Raw genomic sequence first — 21,904 nt, forward strand, 5'->3', positions numbered from 1 at the left:
GAATCTGGTTATTTGTGTGCTGCTTTTTTTAATGCTATTTTTCTTAAGATAGCGATGGCTTTGTGAGAGGTGCAGAGGGATAAGGCATTGCTTTGACTGTGTGAGCCATGGTTTTCTAGGACCAGGGAAAGACTTGTACCAAACTAGGTGTTTTTAGTTCCTTTGGGTGCTTTTAATTTGGAATGCACTGAGGAGGGTTAGCCTAAACAAGCCATTAGCAGAATTGTTTAAATTATCTGAATGGGTTGACAGGTTTAAATACAGTGCTCTACTACTTTACCTCAGTAATTCAGAGAATACTCAATGCTATCAACTTAATTACAGCATTGTTGCCAGGAGGTAGTGGCTTTGTGGCAGGACAGAAACTGACAGTCATTCAAGATTTATCTATCTAATACATAAATCATAGTTATTCCTTCTTCAAGACTCTTCTTTGCTTGTTAAGGGACAGTCCCAAACAAAGGGTAGGAGTGAAGAGGAAGAGAGAATAGTAGCAATGGAGCTTAATCAGCTGAGAAAGCTGCTTCCTTCCTACCACCTGATGAGAGCAAAAACAGATGAGATCTAGGAGAGATCTTTTTGTAATATTGTGGCCATTCCCCCCTTCTTTACAAATTTCTTCTCACAAAGGCAGTGTGGTTTTAGCTCCTAGGTTGCAGCACTGGGAAGAAGGCTACTGATAGGTTTTTCCCCATTGACCCTGATTGCAGTTGGTTTGCTTTTTTGCTTGTCTGGTGGCATACAGCTAAGCTGATAGCAGGAGAGAAAAGGGCAGAGGCAAAGACAGCATCACTTTTTTAACATTCCGCTGCCTGCATTGGCCTTTCTGAAAATCAGACTGCTGAAACAGTCAGGGTCATGGGCATTTCAGAGCAGCACGGTTGCAAGCAAACAGTCATGCTGATGGCAGAGCCTGGCCACCTGCCCTTCATGCCATGAATAGGCTTATAGGGAGGAATCCTTTCCTTTGTGTACAGGCAAGGCAATGCCCCATGAGGACATGCAAGAGCTGAAGTAACACATGGGATGAATGATGAACTGTACTAAGCTGCTTGCTTTACATTATCAAAGTGATCATAAAACCTTAGAGTATTCTGAGCTGGAAGGGACCCACAAGTATAATGAAAGTCCAGCTCCTGGACCTGCGCAGGAGAGCTCCAACAATCGCACCATGGGGCCTGAGAATGTTAGCCAGACCCTTCTTGAGCTCTGGCAGGCTGGGTGCTGTGGCATTGATGCTTCTCCTTCATCAGATGGTTCTGCCTTTTTCTTCTGTGGAAAACTTGCTGATGAATTATGTTGAAGACAACCCGTCATACAAGAGGGAGAGGAGGAATTTAAGAGATCAGTTCTAGGACTTTGAAAATTAGACTGCTTTCTTTTATGAAAAATACAAGTTACCTTGAGAGCTTCAATGCATCTCAAAACATTTCCCTTCCTAAACCAATTCTGCTGGATGTATGTGAATGAGTAATAAAGGAACTATCATGGAATCACAGAATGGAAGGGACCTCAAAGATCATCTCATTCAACCCTCTCTGCCGTGGACAGGGACTCTTTCCACTAGACCAGGTTTCTCAGGGCCCCATCCAACTTGGCCTTGAAGACTTCCAAGGATGGGATGTCCCCAGCTTCTCCGAGCAACCTGTTCCAATGCCTCACCACTCTCACAGTAAAGAATTTCTTCCTACTATGTGATCTAAACCTACTCTCAGTTTGAAGCCATTCCCCCTTGTCACTACACGTACAAGTAGTCTCTCTCCATGTTTCTTATAGACTACCTTCAGGTACTGGAAGGACACAATTAGGTCACCCCAAAGTCTTCTCTTTTCCAGGCTGAACAATCCCAATTCTCTTAGTTTTTCCTCACAGCAAAGTGCTTAATCCCTCTAATCATCTTGGTTGTCCTCCACCTTTTGGGCTTGCTCCACAGGACATTGACCTGTGGGTATTCCTGTGCTGGGTATTCCAGAGTTGGATGCAGTATTTCAGGTGTAGTCTCAAATAAATATGTTAAGGTAAATGTATTCATGTGTTTTCATGTCCAGTGTCCTTAATTAACTATTTCAAGTATTTGCTTGCTGCCTAGTTTCCATTTCTTTCACTTGTTTGGAGATTCTGGCAGTGAATGCAGTTTTCTGCATGGTTCTTTTTCCTTGAGTATTTGGAGTTTCTGACAGTAACATTTTCTGATAATTGTTCCTTGGTTTCACTCATCCCCAGATAGCTTTGTCTTTCTTCTTCTCCTTCTCTATGTATATTTTCCTTTTTCCCAGTTTGATTGCTGCAGTCCTTCACACTTACTTCGTATACCACTAGAAAGCCAACCTTGTCTTTGCTCATCTTTGTGCAACTTTGGACTGTAAAACTGCACAATTCTCATAAAGTATTTGTTGAAGAAATGCAAACCGCACGTGGCCGTGGTTTTTTATTCTGAATTCTTTTTTTTTTTTTTCCAGAAATTAAATAAAATTTCCACCATTTGGTAAGCAGGGCTTTCTATTCTGTTTCCTACTATTTTTTTCTCTATTTCTATATTTTTCTATATTTCTTTCTGTTCTCATATTTCTGTAAATATTTGCATATTTTAACTATATCAAGCAATATTCTCTTTTCCCTATGTGCTTTATCATTATATATTTTCATTGTGCTTCTGATTTTGGCTTTTAAAATGATTAATAGTTTTAAACTAAGGACAGTCATGTTTCTTTGGTGTAATTACTAAAGAGACATACAGGGTAGAACTGTTGTCTGTCAAGTGTGACTTGGACTGTTTGCCCAGACTGAGGATAAGATCTTTATGGGAAAGTAGTTCTGCCTGGTTGGGCTCCTGTGTGAATAATATTCTTCTGACTAAGAGAACCCTGTTACATTTGGTGTAAATATTAAGGTTTTTATGTTTAAAAATACCAAGCACCCTTCTGATTTTCCTGAAAGCTGTTTTATCTTGTAATGATGAAGGGGACTACACACGTGCTCTCATACGTGTCCTGGGATTTCCAGACAGCATCTGTTATACTGAGATTTGGCCTTTATTCTGGAGTAAAAAGTAAAGTTAAGCTTTCAGTGTGACTGCTGTTTGAAGAAATAAAACTGTCAGGAATACCAATGTCCCTGCTTATTGAGTCTCTGTACAGTGCACACCCTGACTAGCAGCAGCAGCTCCTGCAGGAGCTTGCCTGGCTGGGACACAAGCTCCTGAGCTTTCCCACTCCACTCTTATGGCTGGTAAATTTGCAAGTAAATGCAAACATGGGAAAAGATACGATGCTTCTAGAGTTAATGACATCCTTCCAAAATCACTTAATTGTGTGCTAGGCAGAGTTTCGTTTCCATTAGTAAATGCTTTGATGCCTAGAGATGAAATGTGGGGTTGCCTCTTCTGTTGAGCATTTGGGAGCTGGTATTAAGCAGCTGTTGATAATGGTGGTAATACACTTTGTGCTTAGGGCTTTGCAAACATACAAATCTGTTTGCTTCTCAGGGACAACATAGGCACAAGAGTATGTATGGAGGAGGGAGATGGGAAATTGTTAGGTACATTTTTTGCCATCTCACTTGGCTTTCTGTGGAAATGACAACAGTGTCACCCATTTCATGTTGCTTTAAACCACTCCTTGAACTTGGGGTTCTGTTTACAAATAAATCATGTAGTGAAATCAGATTTGGCCAATTCCAATCTCATTCTCCTGATAGATTTTTTTCTATCTGGTTGATAATATTGCTCTGTTCTTTGTGTTTAATCACTGGCAACTTATCAATTATTGCATTCAGTTTAAATTCCCTGTTACCCCATTCAGCTGGCATTAAATTCTGCCCCTTTCTTATCAGCCTCTGTTGCATTTTTTCTTGTTACATCTGTTTTGACATGCCTTAGTGGTAAAACTGTGTTGTTACAAAGAGCAGTTTCTTTACCTCGTTGCTGTAACAGTTTTCTGAGTTTCTGTAAGGAGGAGTACATTACATTTTTAAAAGCTGAAGACAAAATTATTTGAAGCTTGTGTTCTTCTCTGTCTCCCCTGCATTTGCTATCTGCTAATCCTTTTGGGTTTTTTCAAGTTTGCTGTATTCTGGAAAGCAAAACCAGCTAGATCAGAGTGACACTTTATCTTGTTCCAATTCAGCACTTTGGTAATAGTTTACATCAGAGACTGCAAGATATTTTTGCAGTGAAATGGAGAGCCAACCCCCATGGGAAACCTCTTTTAAGTGCTAGTAGTTGGATGTCAGTGTATCTGCTTGTGTGGGTCTTTCTGATTACCATGAGGGTAGAATTTTATAAATTCTGCTAACAATTAACTTCCTAGTTTGACTGTTTTTCTTAATGACTCTCACTGGATTATTCTGTGAAAAAAAATGTCTTTAGTTGTCTGTTATTTTTACAGTGAAATCCAACATTCACATCTCCTGTAGTTTAGTTGTTTTGTGGTTGCATGTGGCTGTTCTGGTGTTTACCCTGGTGTTTTGGGATCTGCAGAGGCCAGGCATGCAGGGCTTCTTATTCTGCCTTCTCAAACTGTTTAGTGAAAGAAGATTTACGGATCAAAAGAAAAGAGAAAAATTGTGTCCTGCAGAAGGATAGGTGCTTTTTTTACTAAACTGCTCTTTATCTAACCAGGAAAAGGAGAAACTTTTGCTGTTGTAATTATGTGAGGAAGGCAGAGGCAGAGAGCTGGGTGTGCTTCATTATATTTACAGGCAGAGCAAATGTGGTTCTTGTTTAGTAATTGGCTGTAGAGGTATTAAAGATTATTGGAAACTCAAAGGTCAGACTTTTTGCTGAATCAGGGTCTGTGTGAGCTGGAGGGTTACAGAGGCACCTGCATATGTGTGGCACGACTGATGTGAAAGAGCTGATTTCAGAGGCTGTCCAACAGGTACAGTAAAATTACAGCAGTGTAGTGTGTGCCCTCCCTCGCTCGGGGTGCTGGTGGCTGCTGAGACTCTCTCCCAGCGAGCTGCTCTGTGCCTGTCTCAGTGTGTGCACACGCGGCTCCTGCTCGGCTTCACAAAGCGCCTCCGTGCCTGTGATCCCCGGCCAGGCAGGGGCGTGGAGGAGGGTGTGACTGCCTCCTTGGGGGTGGTTTGTTTTTGTTTCACAGTATTCTTAATTGTAAAGGCTTTGGGACATAGACTACACAGACTTTGTCACACCGTTGAAGTTCTACTGAAATGATTGTCTTGTGGCCAAGCCAAAAGAAGGTAACATCTTATAGTTTGCTTTGTTGGCTGTTTCAAAGACAACAATAATTAATGAACAGGTGTGAGAAATCCCATTTGGATTGATGCTGGCATTTCCAGTTCTCTCAGCTCATACTGAATTTGTTTGTTTTGTGAACTTTCTTTTTCCTCTGTGGTTCTGAATCCAGGTTCCTGGTTTGTTAACTGGGGGATTTTTCTGATTTTTCCCCACTCTTGCACAGTTGAGCTTGCTGCCGTGCAGCCCTGTCTGGTCATTGCCACCAGGGCTGCTGGCATGGCCTCGGTGTGTCCTCATGCCTGTTCAGTGCAGTGTAATCATTACCTTGGCTGTGCAGAGCGAAGGTGCTCCTGCTAAGTAAATGTTTACCAACACTGCTGGAGGCTAACACTGGTGAAGAGAGAGAAGGAAACATTCTTCTAAGTCTTGTTTTGTCTCTTCTTTATTTATTTTAAAACAGAACCTTGTTCCTGAGTGAAGCAACTGATGAGTATTTTCCTTCACCAGACTGTGATCAAAGGTAGGTGCACAATCTTTTGCATTTTTATGGGCTGACATATCCAGATTTGGTGAGGGGAAGACCTCAAGTCCTTCTGAGCAGTCTCATGTCAGAAAAGAGGCAGGGTGTGAGGAGGAGGAAACTAGACTTTTTTACTGCAGTGTGAAGTTGCACTCCTCCTTCATCCCTCTATAAAGACTTGCAGAGGCAACAATTTCATGTCTCTGGTCTTCAGTTGTAGGGTTGTCAGCATAAAATGGCAGATGAGTTAATTTGGATCAGGAAGGAATTTCTGATGCAGTTCTGGGACTGCAATACTGTGAAAGGACTGGGTGGTTGCTTACTGCTAAATATTACTTTTTTTATATGGAGTTACTACTTCTATACCTTCTGGGCAAAATTTAGGTCAATGTTGTTCATTATCCATTAACTCTGCCTTTGAAAAGAAATGGGAAGGATGTGGGCTAAAAAAGCTTTCAAAGTTTCAGATTTTGCATTTCACAGAATCTCTGACCTGTGCATAACAGCTGTAGGATGCCTTTGGGAATAACTATTTATGTTGCTCCCAGTATACTGGGACTGTATTCATGACTTTTACCCACAGGAAATATCATAAATGTAATTAAAAATTAAAAATAGAAATACTGGATTGGTCAAAATTCTGTGCTGAAGAAAAGGAGTCCTACTTTTTTGCCCCCCTCGTTTCTGTCTGGTTGAATAGTGAGGGAAGGTTATTCTTGTGGAGTTTATTTAGTATATATGTTTGAATATAGCTATAATTTAGCAAAAAAAAAAAAAAAAAAAAAAAAACCAAACCAAAAACTACCATTCTGCCAAGATGTATGATGGAAAACTTGCAGAGATTCAGCCTCCTGTGATATTTCTAATTTTCAGGTGCTAATATATTACAAAAATGTTAATCCTGTCTTAGGAGTGGAAGTTCATACAATCAGTGTAGTGGAAAGAGGGATGATGTGGTCCAGTGAAAGGTTCTTAGTTTTTTTTTCTTTGAAAGAACAGAGATTATTTAGTTCTGTATGTGTGCTGAAGAAATCTGGTTGAAATGCTTTTTCATGCCTTAAAGAGTGCTGTTTGGATTTCTCAGATTGCTTCATATAAATAGACCACTACAGCTTCAAGTGTGCAGAAAATCAGGGGCAGAGAAGGGAGGATGGAGCAGCTCATGACTTGGGCAAATAGCCTGGGTTTATTGGAAGGAGATTGCAGGAGCTGATGCTTAGTGCTGGTTCAGTATACAGTAGCTGAGATGGTGAGGAAAGGTGGAAATGCTGAAAGAAGGACTTTGGGCTCTTTGAGCCCTACACATGCTACAGTGCTAAATTCCTTTGTTTGTCAACCAGAAGCTGAACTTTACCCTAATTTTCCTGCAAAGGCTCTGACACTGTTGCCCAAATGAAAGATTTCTTCTAGGGCTGATTTCCGTGCAGCTCATGCTTTCTTTTGGCAGCACTCACGCTGCAGCTTTGTGCTTTTTCACAACCTTAACCCTAACCCTGAGTTTTCTAGAGACACATAGACAAGACTCCTTAGGCCTTGGTTAGATAAAAGGGTTTTGGAGGAGAGGTATAACCTATGAAGCTGATGTGGCCATGTTATCATAGTTCGTTCCAGTGTGATTGGAATACTAAATCTTGTCTCCTGTAAACTTTTTATCAGGTGACATTTGCAGAGAGACTAGTAAAGGAACAAAAAGAAATTTGTGATACACATTTTTATACTTGCAGTACATTCCTGTGAAGAGTAAAGTGGTAAAAGAAGCTGCAGCTAATTCTGCAAACTCAGATTTTTAAAAAGAATTAATTAGTAGAATGAGTGTAGTGACCACATTAGCATCCTATTCAGCTTGAATTGTGGTGTACTTCCAGAGACATTTGGTGTCATTTTCACGTGTGAAATTGATAGATATTTTATAGTAAGTGAAAGAATCAAAATATTAATGGAAAGCTTCATGTGTTCTACTAGTGTCAATGTGACATCATGATTAGAAGAGCAAAGGGAGAGCAATGTTTTATTTCAACTACAGCCACAGTAAATTACTACTGCAATTGCCACTGATTTCATTGACACAAAGGGTAGAAAATGGGGAAAGAAAGCAAAAATGTAGAAATTATAGGAGATGGAAAGGGGTCCATGCAGTTAGAATATACAGCCAGGTACTCTATGCAGAATCCATTTCACTCTACATGAAAGCAGAGTTACTGGAAATTTATGTTATTATTATTAATTTAACAGTGGAATTTAGGCTTTCCTTGTGCTAATACATAATTAGTTCATCCTTAGCAATATGTACTTATTTCTTAAAACTAATGTCTTAATGTTTCTTGCCTATGCCAGCAATATCCCACAGTTAAATTACGAAGTCCTTGTAGCTTACTTTTCAAAAAATCTTTGTTTTCCCAAAATTCTTTATTTTCCTTTGAGCTATCTCAGCTCTGTTCAGTTGTAGCAGAAATAGAGGGGCAAATAACTTCTTTTCTCTTCTGTTAAATTTTCACTTTTTCTGGTTCCTAACTGTGTCTGCTTAGTTAGTTGGTTCTAATAAGGATTTGTCTGCCAGGTGTTCCTTTGCAGTCACCAGTTCTTCATCTCCATGTCTGGAGCAGGTTACAGTAAACCAGTTCCTCTGAAACTTATGGAATTGACCTAGTATTATCAAATGGTGTCTCTTTATTACATTGTGTTGCATTTAGACAATGGGAATGAGTTTTAGTGCTTGGACAGGATTTGGCTTTAAACATTTTAATTAGCTTATTGGTCTGAAGTTTGAGAACTGGCACATTCATGGTGGATTTTTGCCAGTTACAGTTTGTCATTTTTAAGGATTGGCTGTTGCTGAAGATGAGCCTGTTAAGTATTAAAGTTGAATACAAAAATGAATTAACTATCTGAAATTGTAGGCACTATGAATTGTAAAAAACAGCAATCTGCATAGCAGCACCCACTAACCTCAGTATCCTTTCCTCCATGTAAGCATACTTTGTCCCCAAGTGGGCTTTGAAGATCTGTGAGATAAGAAATGTGAGCACAGCTGAACAGAGACAAAAAAATTAATTACAAAGCAGAAGGGCATGACTTAGATTGCTTTGTGGGGGCATGTTCCTCCCTTCTGGATGTATCATCTATTTGTCAATTGAATGGCTTTGCTCTGACCCTTTTCACCCCATTCATCATGCATTTTAAATGAATACCATGGTTGGGGAATGCTGTGTTCAATACATGAAGAGCTTTTCCCCTCCCTTAACATGGAAGATGAAATCAGCACATTATGGTTAGGTTTTCTTCTATAAATGCAGATGCATATTCTTCCTTTCTTTCACCTTCTTCTACAAAATGATTCATTAATATATTCAAAACTCTGTTAGTCTCTAAGATTATATTTCCTATATCTATATTAAAGTTGTTGGTCCAAGGCCCACACCAAACTGCCAAGGTCTGTCTGAAGGCTATGCTTAAAGGCTTCAGAAATCAACTTAGGTTTTGATTATGGACAACTTGGAGGGCTTCCCAGAAAAGACCTGTACAGCTGACAGTTACAAGAGATGAATATCCCATTGATTTTTAAATCTGTTCCTGTAGCCACTATGCACCAGCCTCTTGTGAGGGTACAGCAAGAGCAGGAAGCAGAGGCAAGTCCGAAGGCAAGGGTGACCCCAGTGCAGAGTGCCAGCTCTGATGGGCACAGTTCACAGGGTCTGAGCATGGCAGGCAGAGCTGGGTCCTGGTGACAGGGTTTGTTGACACTCCCAGGCAGAATGGAGCAATGAGGTTCCATCCAGGAGTTTAAGACAGGGCTGGAGACAAAGCAGCAGTGTGGGTCCAAAGGCCAGCCAGGAGACAGGGCCAAAGACAGAGCTGGGTATAAGCTACACCATATACATGAGGGATCTTTCCAGAAGAAGAGCTCCCTACAGCCTAAGTCAATCCAGGAGGTGAAACCAGGGCAGAGCTGCAGAGAGATAAACCTGTGGCAAAGTTTGGCAAAGAGCAGGGGGCCAGCCCAACCTTTAAATCAGGGTGCAGAGGGGATGCATGGAAAGTCCACTTGAGCACAGTCCATGTCACCAGAGGCTGATGGTGCCCTCAGGCACTGACACCTTCAGTTCCTCCATGGATGAAAGGCTGCTTGCTGCCTGTGCTGCCATCTCTCATGAATTTTAGTGATAGAGCTGGTACCGATAACAGCCTGTGTTTCACTGAAGAGAAAGAAAAGGGTTTTCACTCACATGTTTCTTCTGGCTTCAGAAATTGTTGTCCCCCTGGATAGGCACTTCATCCCAAATGGGGTGGATAGTGGTTCACTTGTCTCCTGCTGTCAGAGACAGAGGTGTGTTTTTAGGATACAAACCTTTTACTGTTTGTTTGTTTGTTTGTTTGTTTGTTTGTTTGTTTGTTTGTTTGTTTTGCTTTGCATTGTTTCCCCTCTTCATTCCAACATCAGCTACAACCAGAGTGGCAAGAAGGACCTTTTTGAGAACCACTCTTGTTTTCTATTTCAGTGCCGGGACCAAAAAAAAAAAAGGATAACATGACATTGCTGTCTTTGAATTTCAGGTAGGGTAGATTTCACTAGTGGCCATGTGAATATTCAAGCCAGCTAGAAATTTACCAAAATATGGGCAAATAAAATGAGTTGATTGAAGCTGAAGAGATTCTGCCTACCCAAGTCTGCAGAGTCGATCTCCTTTCTCAGCCCAATCCCAGCCTCCATTCTGGCAATGTTCAAATGGCTTGTTAAGACAATAAGCCTCTGTTGGGTTTAACTGTAGTCCCTGTCCTTTGGGGTGGATCTCTAGTATCCTTAGTTAAAGAGGAAATTCAGGAGAGGAAACTGTTCTGCTGTTAACAAGCAGATATTGGCTGTGTTAAATGCATCCTTGAATCTCCTGTCCCTTCCACAGTTGCTGAAGTGCATGAGAAGTTTTGCCTTCTCCCTTGATGATCCCTAGAAAATCAGAGTTGTGCCCAAGTATCTTTTTTAAAAGAGTTAAGGTGATATATATTCTGTTTAGAAAATCTGAGTTGTGCCTAAGTATGTTCCTGAAAAGAGCTAAGGTGATATATATACTGTATTTGGGTGAGGAAGGATGGAGGAACTCAAAAGAAATAAACTTTTTTTAAGTGCAGTATTTAAGCATCTCAATATTAATCTATCTTTACTGGTATTTTTTTCAAGGAAATTTACCCACAAATATGTTTGGTCTTCGCTAGCTTTGGTGAGAATTTCAAGATTTATGGGACTGCTACATTATATCCTGTGTGTTGTCTCCAGCTGTAAATAGGATAAATTGATTTAGTGAGATGGTGGAGAGCACCCTGGGGAATGAGATCTGTGGACAGGGTAGATTGGGGATGGGGGGATGTATATGTGAGACTGAAGTACTTGGGTGAGTAATTCTGATTTGGCACATTACCATAAACCATTCTGGATTTGTTATGTGTTTCTGTTTGGAGGTTAAGAATTGTTCCTGGATAGCACTATCAATGCTGTTGTGCAGTGATGACTTACAAATAAGGCTTGATCACAAAAAAAAAATTTCAAATAATGTAAACTGAACAAGCACATATGTTCCTGTGTCTTGGTAGCCAGAACCATTTCGGCCTTGACTGTTTCTCAAGTGTAATCAGTGTAAAAAGCATAATATATCTGAGGTATTTTGAAAAACACATAACAGAAAAACATGTCCTTTCGGCATGGCAAGGAATTAGAAATATGTTTTATTCAGTTATTCAGAGTCTTCATGAAAATTCAAGTGAACATTGCAGTATAGCTCAATAAATGAGAGACATCAGAGAGGATTATCAAGTGTCTTGCTTTATGAAGTTAGAATTTCAGTATATGTCTGTTAGCAGATTTGCTTGGACAGTGGGATTTTGCTATTTTTTAATTTAATGTTTCAAGATTGGGTTATTTACAAACAAAGGACACTTAGTTGAAACATATTTACCTTGGTATCATATACTACTGATACAAAACACAGCAAGAGGTTTGGGTCTTACCAACATCTTAGAAATCATGCCCTTACAGAGTACGGCCCTGGTGAGGAGGAGATAGTGCAAATACTGTTCACGTTTTTGTAAAGACCATGATTCTTTCTTAAGGTGTGGGGCCTCTAAAAGACACCTTTCTTTTTCTGAGTTGTTGGTTTTGATTTTTGCATGCATTTTCCAGATTATGGGTATTAGAAGTAGAGGAAGATACTGGCTGAAGAAATACTGCAGCAGGCACGATATCAGCCATTGAGAAAAGAGAGATGCTTGTCTGAATCATGACTAGATATTTTGAGTTTGTTTTCATTTTTCTGGGCATTACCCTCACAGAAATTACTTTTGAAATCTGTTTTAATTCACAGATCTAAAAAAAAATTACCTAATAAAAATACTGACACCTTTACAGTGAATTAAAACTTCTGAGGATTGGCTTGGTTTTCTTGGTAACCTTTTCCTGGACCCCTCAGAAATAGTCTGCCGATTCTGGTGGAGACCCTCTGCACTGGTGGTGTATAATTCTGCAGTTGTGCCTCTGCTGTCACTATGTGATTAAAATCCATTGAGCAGCAAATATAAAGCTCATGCACTAGTGTCAGATAGGCCTTGTTGTATATCACAGCCAGCACAGGGCATGTTATTGAAAGACCTAAGGGGTTATCCCAATGACTGGGAAGCTGTCCCTAAATTGAGCAGAAGTAGAGACTGTTAACTGGTAGCAGTATCCATCATTATGCCCCTTTATTTCCAGGGCTCTTTGGAAACAATCACCACAAACTGATGCTGTGCAGAGCTACATTATTATTGTGTTATGGCAGGATAATTAGGATTGAACTGTTTAGAGAAATGCCACTGAAATCTCACCATAACTACCTGCTAGCATGAGGAGATAGTTAATGTACTTGCCTCTAAATGGTGCTTAACATCAGTTGGGCTAAATTATTCCTCTGCTTGCTTTTGATCTGGAGGACACTGTGGAATAGTTGTGAGAGTTGGTGGGGCATGGGAAAGGGCAGGGGGTTTGGTTAAGGAGGATGAAGAAGAGGAAATCTAGCCTTTGAGAGAAATACTGAAGTTGTGACTTTCGGCAGTGAGCAAAAGTTAATTGTCTTCATACATATGGAGCAGTAGTAATTCTTCTTTCTAGTATTTTCTAAATTAATAGATTTGAAAAGTTTACCAGCAAGTGTCCAGTAAGCCTGAATCTCTATGAAACACTGGAGACTGGAGCAAGATATATTAAGTGTATGGTGGAAACCCATAATGAAAATCATGGTTATTCTAAAAATTGGTTCTTTGTTGTGTGGAGTCAGAATTTTCTGTTGTCTTTCTGATTAGTGGAGTATCAAGTGATTTCCAACATCTGCTGTTTGCATACTGCAGCTTGAATGGAAAGGGTTTGTTTACTGGCATAGATGGGAGCTGGAAGCTAAAAAATGTAATGGTTTTGGGTTACGATTCTATGAAATTTTTTGTCAGCAACATCCATCTGCTTCACAAAGAGGCTTGCAGATTTGCAGTACTGCACTGTAGCGTGGCATGTATGTGAGACGATTTTTTTTTAATGAGGCAAAATAGAGAATTGTCTCCTCTCTTAGATGTGGAAACATTTTTCAAAGGTGCTCAACTTCCATTTAACTTTCACTGATTGATTAGGACAGCAGCTCTAGTTTTATGTGTGTAATCCTTATCCCTCAGCATCTCGTCTATTATTCGCTGCTTAGCAATAAATATCTTTGTGTCTGTGTGCTTTTCTTTCTGAAAGATTTCCGTGCTTTTTTCAGTTTTCATATTAAATAAATGAATGAAGAATTTATGCTCTTTTTGTAATATAAAGTAATGTAATGTTTTTGTAATATATCTTCTAGGAATAAAAAACACTGAGCAAGTTGTGCTGTTATAGAACAGAAATAATACATAATTGTGTCCCTACTCATAATGAGTTTTATTGTTAATTCTAAAGGAAAGTAATTTACTCTTAATGAACATTTTAAAACATTTTCTATTGTAGCTTACAGGGATTTTTTTCTGTCCTGTCAAAGCAATGAGACAGTAGGAAATACCTTTGAGGCAGACCTTAGAGTTGGACAGTCTACAAAAGCAGGTTAAATCATAGTAGGTAAACCGAAGAGCCTGTTACTTGACCCTTTCTGATTTTAGTTTTTAGTTTGGTATTGTCAGAATAAAATTTTAAGGAGGTGGTTTTTTCACTTTATAACAGAGATGGCACCTGATGAATCAGTGAGATTCATGCCTCTCCCAGAGTGCTCTCTAATACGCTGGAACATTCCCAGCGCATTAAGCGCTCCCTGCCTTGCTACAGAAGTGTTTGCTGTGCACTGTCAGCTCCTGTTAAAAGAACTCCTCTAGAGATGTGTGCTAGTGTGTCATCTTGGCTGAAATCCCTCTACTCCCAAACCTTGACTGGGAAAGGATACAACTTTGAGCATACCTGGGGCATTGTGTCTTTGAAGATCAGGGTATGCTGCTGTGGTCAGAAGTGCCTCGTTCCTGGCTGTCTCTGCTTCTCTACAACACTGTTTTCTGTTTGGTTTTGAAGTAGAGAGCCCCTCTTCTGCCAGGCTTTCAGGAGCTTAGCTCCTGCCCCACCCCCCAAGCATTGCTACCAAAAATGCTTACATAGGGACCCAGTATAATCCGAGATTTATGTATTTGTTCTTTTAACATGTTAATTTTTTATTAGTGGCGCACAAGAAAGTGATTTTTCTTTGTCCCTCTGTAGATTTATTCCAGTCTCCAGATTCCAATAATAGTGTCTGAATATACATAGTTGATTTGCTCCCTGCACCGCCCCAAATGAGATCAGTTCCCTGAGTGAAGCTGCAAACCACATTAGGGCAAGAGAAGCAATTTACTGCTGCTGAATACATTTTCTGAGTGTAGTTTCCCTCATCTTGTCAGCTTGTCAGTCTAGAGGCATCCATAAACCCGTGACAGCGTCAGAAGATGAACTCTGGCAGCAGGCTGTCAGGGTGCCAGGCAGGCTGCCATGGGCTCCCTTTTTCCTCTCCCCCTTTGCCTGCCTGCTTGCTCTCCCTTTGCCTGCCAGCCTCTCTCTTCTCTCCCTCCTCTTCCCCCACTCGTTCCCCACCTCTCTCTACCTTACTGATGTGGGTTTAGGTGCTGTTCTTGGTGCTGGTACCTTTTCGGTTTCCTCCTTGATCCTCATGTCCCTGGAACAAAAGGAGAGCTGGCTGCCCATGGTGCAGCACCTGCCTTTGCAGCCTGAGTGTGCAAAGGAGGGAAGTGGGGCGCTCTGCATCCTCGGCTGCTTGCGCCAGCAGAGAGCTTGTTCAGTCACTTTGCTGTAAATGCCTTTGAACTGCTGCCAGATCCCATTGTCTGCCGTGCAAATGGAGTTCAGCACTCTGCCCTACCGTGATTAGATGCACTGTGTGTAAGAGGAGCAAGGAATGGAGCTGTTCCCACCCTGGAGCGTCCCGAATCTGCCGTGTGCCAGGATAAGCTGAGCACTGGAGTGTGCTTTCCTTTGCACACCATCTTCCTGACTTTCCTCTCATTGTTCCTGAGATTTCAGGGTGTGACATGGAAGCTTTCAGAGAGGAGCTGCAAGGCAAGATAGTTTCTGGGGGAAGGGAGCTCTGCTTTTGGACTGTTTATGTGGGACTGTGCTTTGCCCACCACCTACCTGTAGTTGCAGTATGGTGTAGCAGCTACTCTTTAATGGTGCTTATGCTCTGCATTAATGTGCTCTTTTTAATAGCATGAATTTATTTACATTTTTCCACTTGCCTCTGCTTAAAATTACAGCCTCCTTAGGTTCACAAAATGACATGAAGAGATTTTGGCAACACTGAGTGAAGGGAAGGCAGCCACTGCTACTAATGGTTTATCCATCTACCAACTGTGCAGCCCAGCTGCCCTTCTCCAGAAAGGCCAGCTCACTGTATGATTTTTGTGAAGACTAGCTCTCAGGCTTTCTTGCTTTCCATTTTGGCTCCTTGCCTTTCCTTGGGTTGCTGACTGTCTGACCCCTTTGGATAGAGTAACTGCATATAAGGATTTCACTTTTAAAGGTAGGAATTTGAATATTTGTGCCTGGATTCACTATTCCTTGTCTAAGTGCTACCTAGGTTGTTACAAGAAAACAGTGTTTTCTTCCATGCCTTGCTGTTTGACTGCTTGTTAAGCAGTCATTATCTGCAAGGACAATGCTCTGAGGGAAGGATGGAGGAGCTGCTATTCAGTGACTGTATTAGGCGTTGCACTAAGTGGAGTTGGCAGGGCTTGTGTCTCATACTGATATGCTTGCTATAGTTCTTTGCTCATTAAGCTTTTTGTTAGTTCCTTCTCTCTTGCCTCCTCCTGCTCTCCTTTTCCCTCCCTACAGAATGTCTCTGTATATAACCTTGCTGCTGGGTTAAATTCAGGTTCTGAAATGTGCTGGAGGAGGATGAAATCTGGCCTGTAATGAAGTGGTGGCTCATTAATGCATTTGAGCACACGGGAGGTGGTTGTAGCTACACATGCCTTTGCCTAGACTCTGCTCATGATACACCATAAATAGATCCTCTTTGAACCATCATTGGCACTTCATGTCTTGGGTACCAGACTGGTAGATGAAGAGATATCAGCAATATTGGTAATTAATGAAATTACTGTGAAGATCAGAGCCATTACAGAGAACATTTTAAAAATCAGGTGATGCCTTATATGTTTCCTGAGACCTAAACCACAGTTGCTAGTGTTTTGTCACACAGCAATCTAAATTCTCGTTTGCATCTCAAGAGCAAAGCTAGCTCTGCTTAGTTAATATTTAGCAAGATGATTTTATAGATATTCTTTTTCCTTTCACCACAGACTAGTAAATGATGATCCTTTGGTTAACAGTGTGTTTGATTTCCTTTTTTTTAGCTTCTTGGGAAAAAAGAATCACTCGGAATGTTGAGGGTTTTTCTGGTCATTAAGAAACTTCTTGATCCTCGAGCTGACCTGTAGATGCCCTTCTCCTGGTCAAGGCACATTAAACAGGATTTGAGTCTTTGTAAATATTCTTTTATTAACCAGTCATGTTCATGTTGCTAATACAGATGCTTCTGAAATTTGGCCAGACACTGCAGATGTAGAAAGCAAGAGCATGGCCTGGAGCATAGATTTGAGACTTTTTACAAGGCTTCTTTTCTTAAAGGGTTTTGGTTTTTCATCTTAAAGTAACAAATATAAGTTAGGTAGTTAACATGCATTGTAAGCAGCAGTGTAGATGTAGCTCTTGCTATCTATAACCTGCCTTGTGAAATATGGCTGTGTGGAAGAGGAGACACAGTTTTCAATTACCTTCTCTACCCTTCCACCTCACTCCCCAAATTCAGCTCATAAAGGATCAGGAAGGGTGATGATCTCTGTTTAAGTGATGTCATATGTTTCAGGTTAGTGAAAATAGAAGTGAATTTTTTTCCATATTGTTTTAGGATGTGACCTTTCTGTAAGCCATCCAGTTCAAGAATCCCAAAGATAGAAAGAAAAGGTATATTTTGATAGGAGTGCTAAACCAAAAGAGAGCCAAAGAATCCTGTTGAAGGGTGGCTTTCTGCTAACTCCAGAAATCTTGGATCTTACTTCACTGCTGGAATTGTCAGCCACATAGTCCCATGTGGCTTTTCAGCTTTTATGATTTGAAGGAAATTGCTAAACAATACAAATGATCTTCCAATATAAACATTTGAAATGCTATATTAACTGTTCACCTTAGATGAAATCTAACAGGAAGTTGTTAACCCTGCTGTTGTGCTTCACTGTGGAAGAACCATGTTAGGCAAAGTAAAATGCTGCAGTGTGGCAGAGATGTTTCAGGAGTGCAGAAGCCTTTTGCTTCAAGGCACAGTTAAGTTCTCATTCCATGGCCCCTCTACAGCCTGGTGTTACCACTTGGGTATATATAGACATGTCCCTGTTGTTGTATCTCCTTTCACATGCCGGGACCTTGCTGAGTTTTTCTTCCAGCAGGGTAAAGTGCCACTCCAGCCAGAGCTGGACAGGAGCAGGTATTAGAGTAGTTATCACTCTGTGGGGTGCCTGTTTTCTGATGCTTCATGATGGAGTCACCTGGTTCAGTAAAAGCATTCAATTGTGTTTGAAAGCTGGGAACTCTGTCTTATTCTCTGCAACACTCTAAAGATGGTGATGGTTTCAATAACCTTGTTTCAAAAGATACAATTGATAGTGCTCATTTGTAAAAAATGTTGTTAGGTTGCTGGAAAATAGGAGGGCGAAGATGTAAAGAAGGCAAGTCTGCAGACTAAGCCTGCTTGCACACATTATGATGAGCCCAGGCATGAAGTGAAAGGAAAACTGAGCTCTTCAGTATCTAATGCTCCCTTAGGGCAATAACAAACTCTCTATAGAGTCAGCAAGCCCAGCCCAGGGGCTTGTGGAGAGGCAGCACACATTGTTCTCAGAATATGGCTGGTGCTGGAATATTTCACTTCAAGTATAAAGCCATTTTTAATGCAAAATATTCCTCAAAGGAATTTGGTTTTGTAGCTTGCTATTTGAAAAGCTGCTTTCAGTCAATGTGATGCCTTCTTCCAAATAAAAGGCTATAAAGTTAGGTATCATATGAACATAGTATAGTCTTGCCTTTTCATATCCCTTATATGAGCTGAGATTATGCAGAGACCCTCTTTTTGGAACTGAAAAAAACCTCAAATGGAGAAGTATACCTCTCTCTGCTTTAGTGTGCCTGCTTCAGGAGCTTTTCAGCCTTTTTGTGGTGCTTAGTGGCCACTCTATATTGTGTGCTTCATTTCAGCATAAGTAAATAATTTTTATACTGAAAATTCAAATGCAGAATATATTTGTGTAAAGGCCAGATGGTGTTCCCTGGGTGAGAGATGGGGAATGTGGGAGAGCACATAACACAAACCTCCAGTGTCTCCCACTGATAGATTGTTTAGTTTATATTTCTATAAGGAGCAGGGAGTAGAAGATAAGGTGTTACTTCTGAGGTGGAAGCATTTGTGTCATTGATTCAGCCTGTAGATGTTACATCAGTTGGTGTACTACCCTGTTTAGCATTGTGGAGGGTGGTGGAACTCCCCCATAAAAATAAAGGACTCATATATCTCCTCTTTATTTGTATTCTTAGCATTTGCTGAGTCCGAGGTGATTCTTCATATAAGCAGTTTGACCTAAAATAAACTCTCTGTCTTCCCCCTTTTCAATAAATTAAATGTCACTGCCAGTAGTTTAACCTCCGAGGTGGCTCTTGTTGAATGAGTGCGATTCCCGTTTCGATGCATATAGCAGCAGTGAAGGAAGAGAAATATATGAGAGCCTGGAAAATGCAGTGGAGGGGAAGAGAAATTTCACCTCTTCCATGAAGTAGCCTTTATGTTGTCAGCAAACCAAGCTGAGTTACAGTCCTTCTGCTAATTGAGAACTGATGGAGAATTTTTGTCTTTGTCTGTCTCAGATCTGGTTCTCGAGTGTTTGTAGCAGAACAGCAAGTGGTGGCAATCCCACCCTTGTCACTTTTTCGAAGTTTGTGTTTTACCCAGGTAACACCAGGATACCAGTTCATTCTGATACATTCACAAAGTGCTGTAGAGGCATTGATCCTCAGCATCTTTGTGTAATGTGATTCCCATTTTCCGGATGGAGTTCCGGAAATGTGTAACCATATCAAGATAAAGTGGAGTAAAGGACTGAAGTCAGCCTTACCCTTGAATTCCCTAGCTTTTAGGATGATGTCTGGCTCCCTCCCAGAGAGTACATGAAGAATTCTTGCTGTCTCAAAGATGCTTTGAACCCATTTCTGCTGCTTGCAGACCAGTGCACAAAGAAGTTTAAGATTTTAATGTCCCACCCTGTCTCATCTCCTGTGGTAATGCTGCTTGTCCTTTTGTTCTTCTAACCCTGCAGGAACAGAAAGATGGAAACCAAACAGAGCACTGAGGTTACTCTGGTAGCTCCTGAACACAGAATCCCCGCCTAGCTCATCTGTGAAGTCATCCTCTCTGAATGCTTTGGGAAACTGGCATTTGGGTGAGAGGACAGAATTGGGTCCTCAGTTTATGTGTGCAGGAATAAGTTAGAAAACACTCAGTCACCCTGTCTGAACTCTGGAGGAGCTGAGTGAGGGTAACAGGAAACTTGGTAACCCTTACACACACGCTGTGGCACTGCTGCCCAGACTGAGCACAGGGACACCAGGGCTGGAAACCAAGGGCTGTGTCCCTGGGCTTCCTGATGCTGAAATGACCAGTGCATCTGTCAAACTGCCACCTTGTGTGCTGAGGAAGAGAATGATGTTCAGGTCTGCTCTCTTGGCTGGGGTGAGGCAACACTGCTGAATTTGCACACTTGTCCATGCCCCTCTGAGCTGAGAGGGAGGTCAGGCAGCAGAGCCAGCAGCTGGCAAGCAGAGGAGGCTGGGTTGAATCCAGTGGCAGGCAGCTGCCTCACAATGCTGCCTGGTCATGTCAACTAAATTGGTTGGAAAAATACAGGCAGGCAGTGGGGAATACAGCAAAAATAAACATGAAACCACTGGGGCAGGATTCTTGCTATAGGTACCAAGATGTCAGCAGGTCCTCTGAATGTGCTTTCTGTTAACACTTGCAATCACTGATATTCTGCAAGTCACTTAGCACTTCATGGGAGAGTGGGGACAAAGTCAAAGCATTTCAAATTACTGCAGAAATACTAACCCAGATTCATAATGAAGACTGAATTTTGCAGGCTTCATTTCTTTGTTGTATAAGAAAACAGCATCTTCCCAAAAATCTGTAATCATTATATTTCAGCTACCAAATTAATTATGTGAGAGTTAAGTAGACCAAATCATTAGAGTTAAAATTAAATTCTGTATTTAGCTTCTAAAATTAATGTCTAGAATTTTAGAATATGTTTATCATTATATATTTTTAGTAACATAGCTCTTCAAAGTTGCTGTCTAGCTAAAAATTATTTCATTCTGGTGTTTTGCCTGCAATGATGAAGGTAGGAAACTTCAGAGTTGGGATCATTTGCTCTCTCATTTGTAGCACTGCAGGAAAAGGAGGGGAAAACATTGTGTCTAGAAGTATAGTGTTAATCTAATCCGAGGCTATGAGAAAGCATTAATTATTTAGTTACAATGTTGCTGCAAAGTCTAGTTTGAATTACTTGAATGCTAAATGCAGTCCTTTCTCTCCCATCACATCTGTGAACAAGATACAGTGTGATCTGAAAACTATAAAGTATCTGTTACTTGTGAGATCAGTTAGCACATTTGAATTTGGGATTTCAACATTAATGATGAAATTTCAGCATTTATAACGTTTCTTGGGATTATTCTTTGATACTCTTTGATTCTAGCTAATCTAAACTGTCAGCTAGCTAATACCACTTTTGTCTGTGTGTGGGACACAGTTGACAATTGAAAGGGCAGAAAGCGCTGTAGGAATGTAGTTGAGGCAACTTTACTGCCTAAATGTAGCTCTTGCCTTCTATTGCTCCAGAACACTTTGCTCTGGGCAAAGGAAAGGGATGAATGCAGTGAGTGCAGCAAGCATTGTTAGATTTTTACAACCAAACCAGTAGTGCCTTTAGCCTGGATATGGATGCAATCATGTTGCAGTGTGTCTGGAATATTGCCTGACATTGTGAATTTCAGAGGTCCAGACTGTTTGAGCCCTCCTCTGTCAGCGTTAAATACATAAGGTGTGAGCATGCTGGCCTGTTCCTGGTGGAATTCGTCTTTGAAGATGAGTTGCTAAGCCTTTTAGACCATGCTTTTTTTGCTTATTAGAGAACCTATGTTTTTTAAATGTAGGGAAGCTAGACCTAACATCCTAGGAAAATTCTGTCTTTAGGCACTACATTTCTGCCTCCTTAAGCAATGTGAGCTGTCATTTTCTCTTACTCCCTCTGACTTGCTGTGTACTCCTCGATTTATCTCTTCCTCCTACTCTCTGCTTTGCATTTTGTTTCATGCTGCCTCCTATTCCTGGAACAGTCTCCCAGTCTCTGCTGCCAAATCCTCCCTCCCTTTCTCTGCTCTTGTGAACCCATTTCTTCCAGCAATCCTTCCCAACTTGTTTACTTGACTAATTGTCTCTCTTCTGTAGTTTTCCCTTTTTATAAAATCTGCTGTTCTGGGTCATATTTCTTAATGTGAGATAGTATGTATGGAAAGATAAAGGAGTGTATTTGCCACTGTTTTGTTGAGCACTATT

The 21,904-nt window shown here is 40.8% G+C and overlaps 1 protein-coding gene across 7 annotated transcripts in view; it reads left to right on the top strand.

Moving 5' to 3' along the window:
- Positions 1 to 21,904, top strand: part of NDST2 (N-deacetylase and N-sulfotransferase 2) — a 128,367-nt gene that overhangs the window by 71,866 nt on the left and 34,597 nt on the right. For 4 of the 7 annotated variants that reach the window (XM_056495014.1, XM_056495009.1, XM_056495015.1 and 1 more), the window contains one exon: positions 5,661 to 5,720. The gene's annotated coding sequence lies outside the window, so the exon portion shown is untranslated. Of the gene's footprint in view, positions 1 to 4,789; positions 4,878 to 5,124; positions 5,203 to 5,578; positions 5,721 to 21,904 lie in introns of those variants that run through there. The other 3 variants (XM_056495016.1, XM_056495017.1, XM_056495010.1) reach the window with 3 other exon arrangements.

The sequence above is a fragment of the Oenanthe melanoleuca genome, chromosome 6 (assembly GCF_029582105.1).
Source record: "Oenanthe melanoleuca isolate GR-GAL-2019-014 chromosome 6, OMel1.0, whole genome shotgun sequence".
NCBI classification, from domain to species: domain Eukaryota; kingdom Metazoa; phylum Chordata; class Aves; order Passeriformes; family Muscicapidae; genus Oenanthe; species Oenanthe melanoleuca.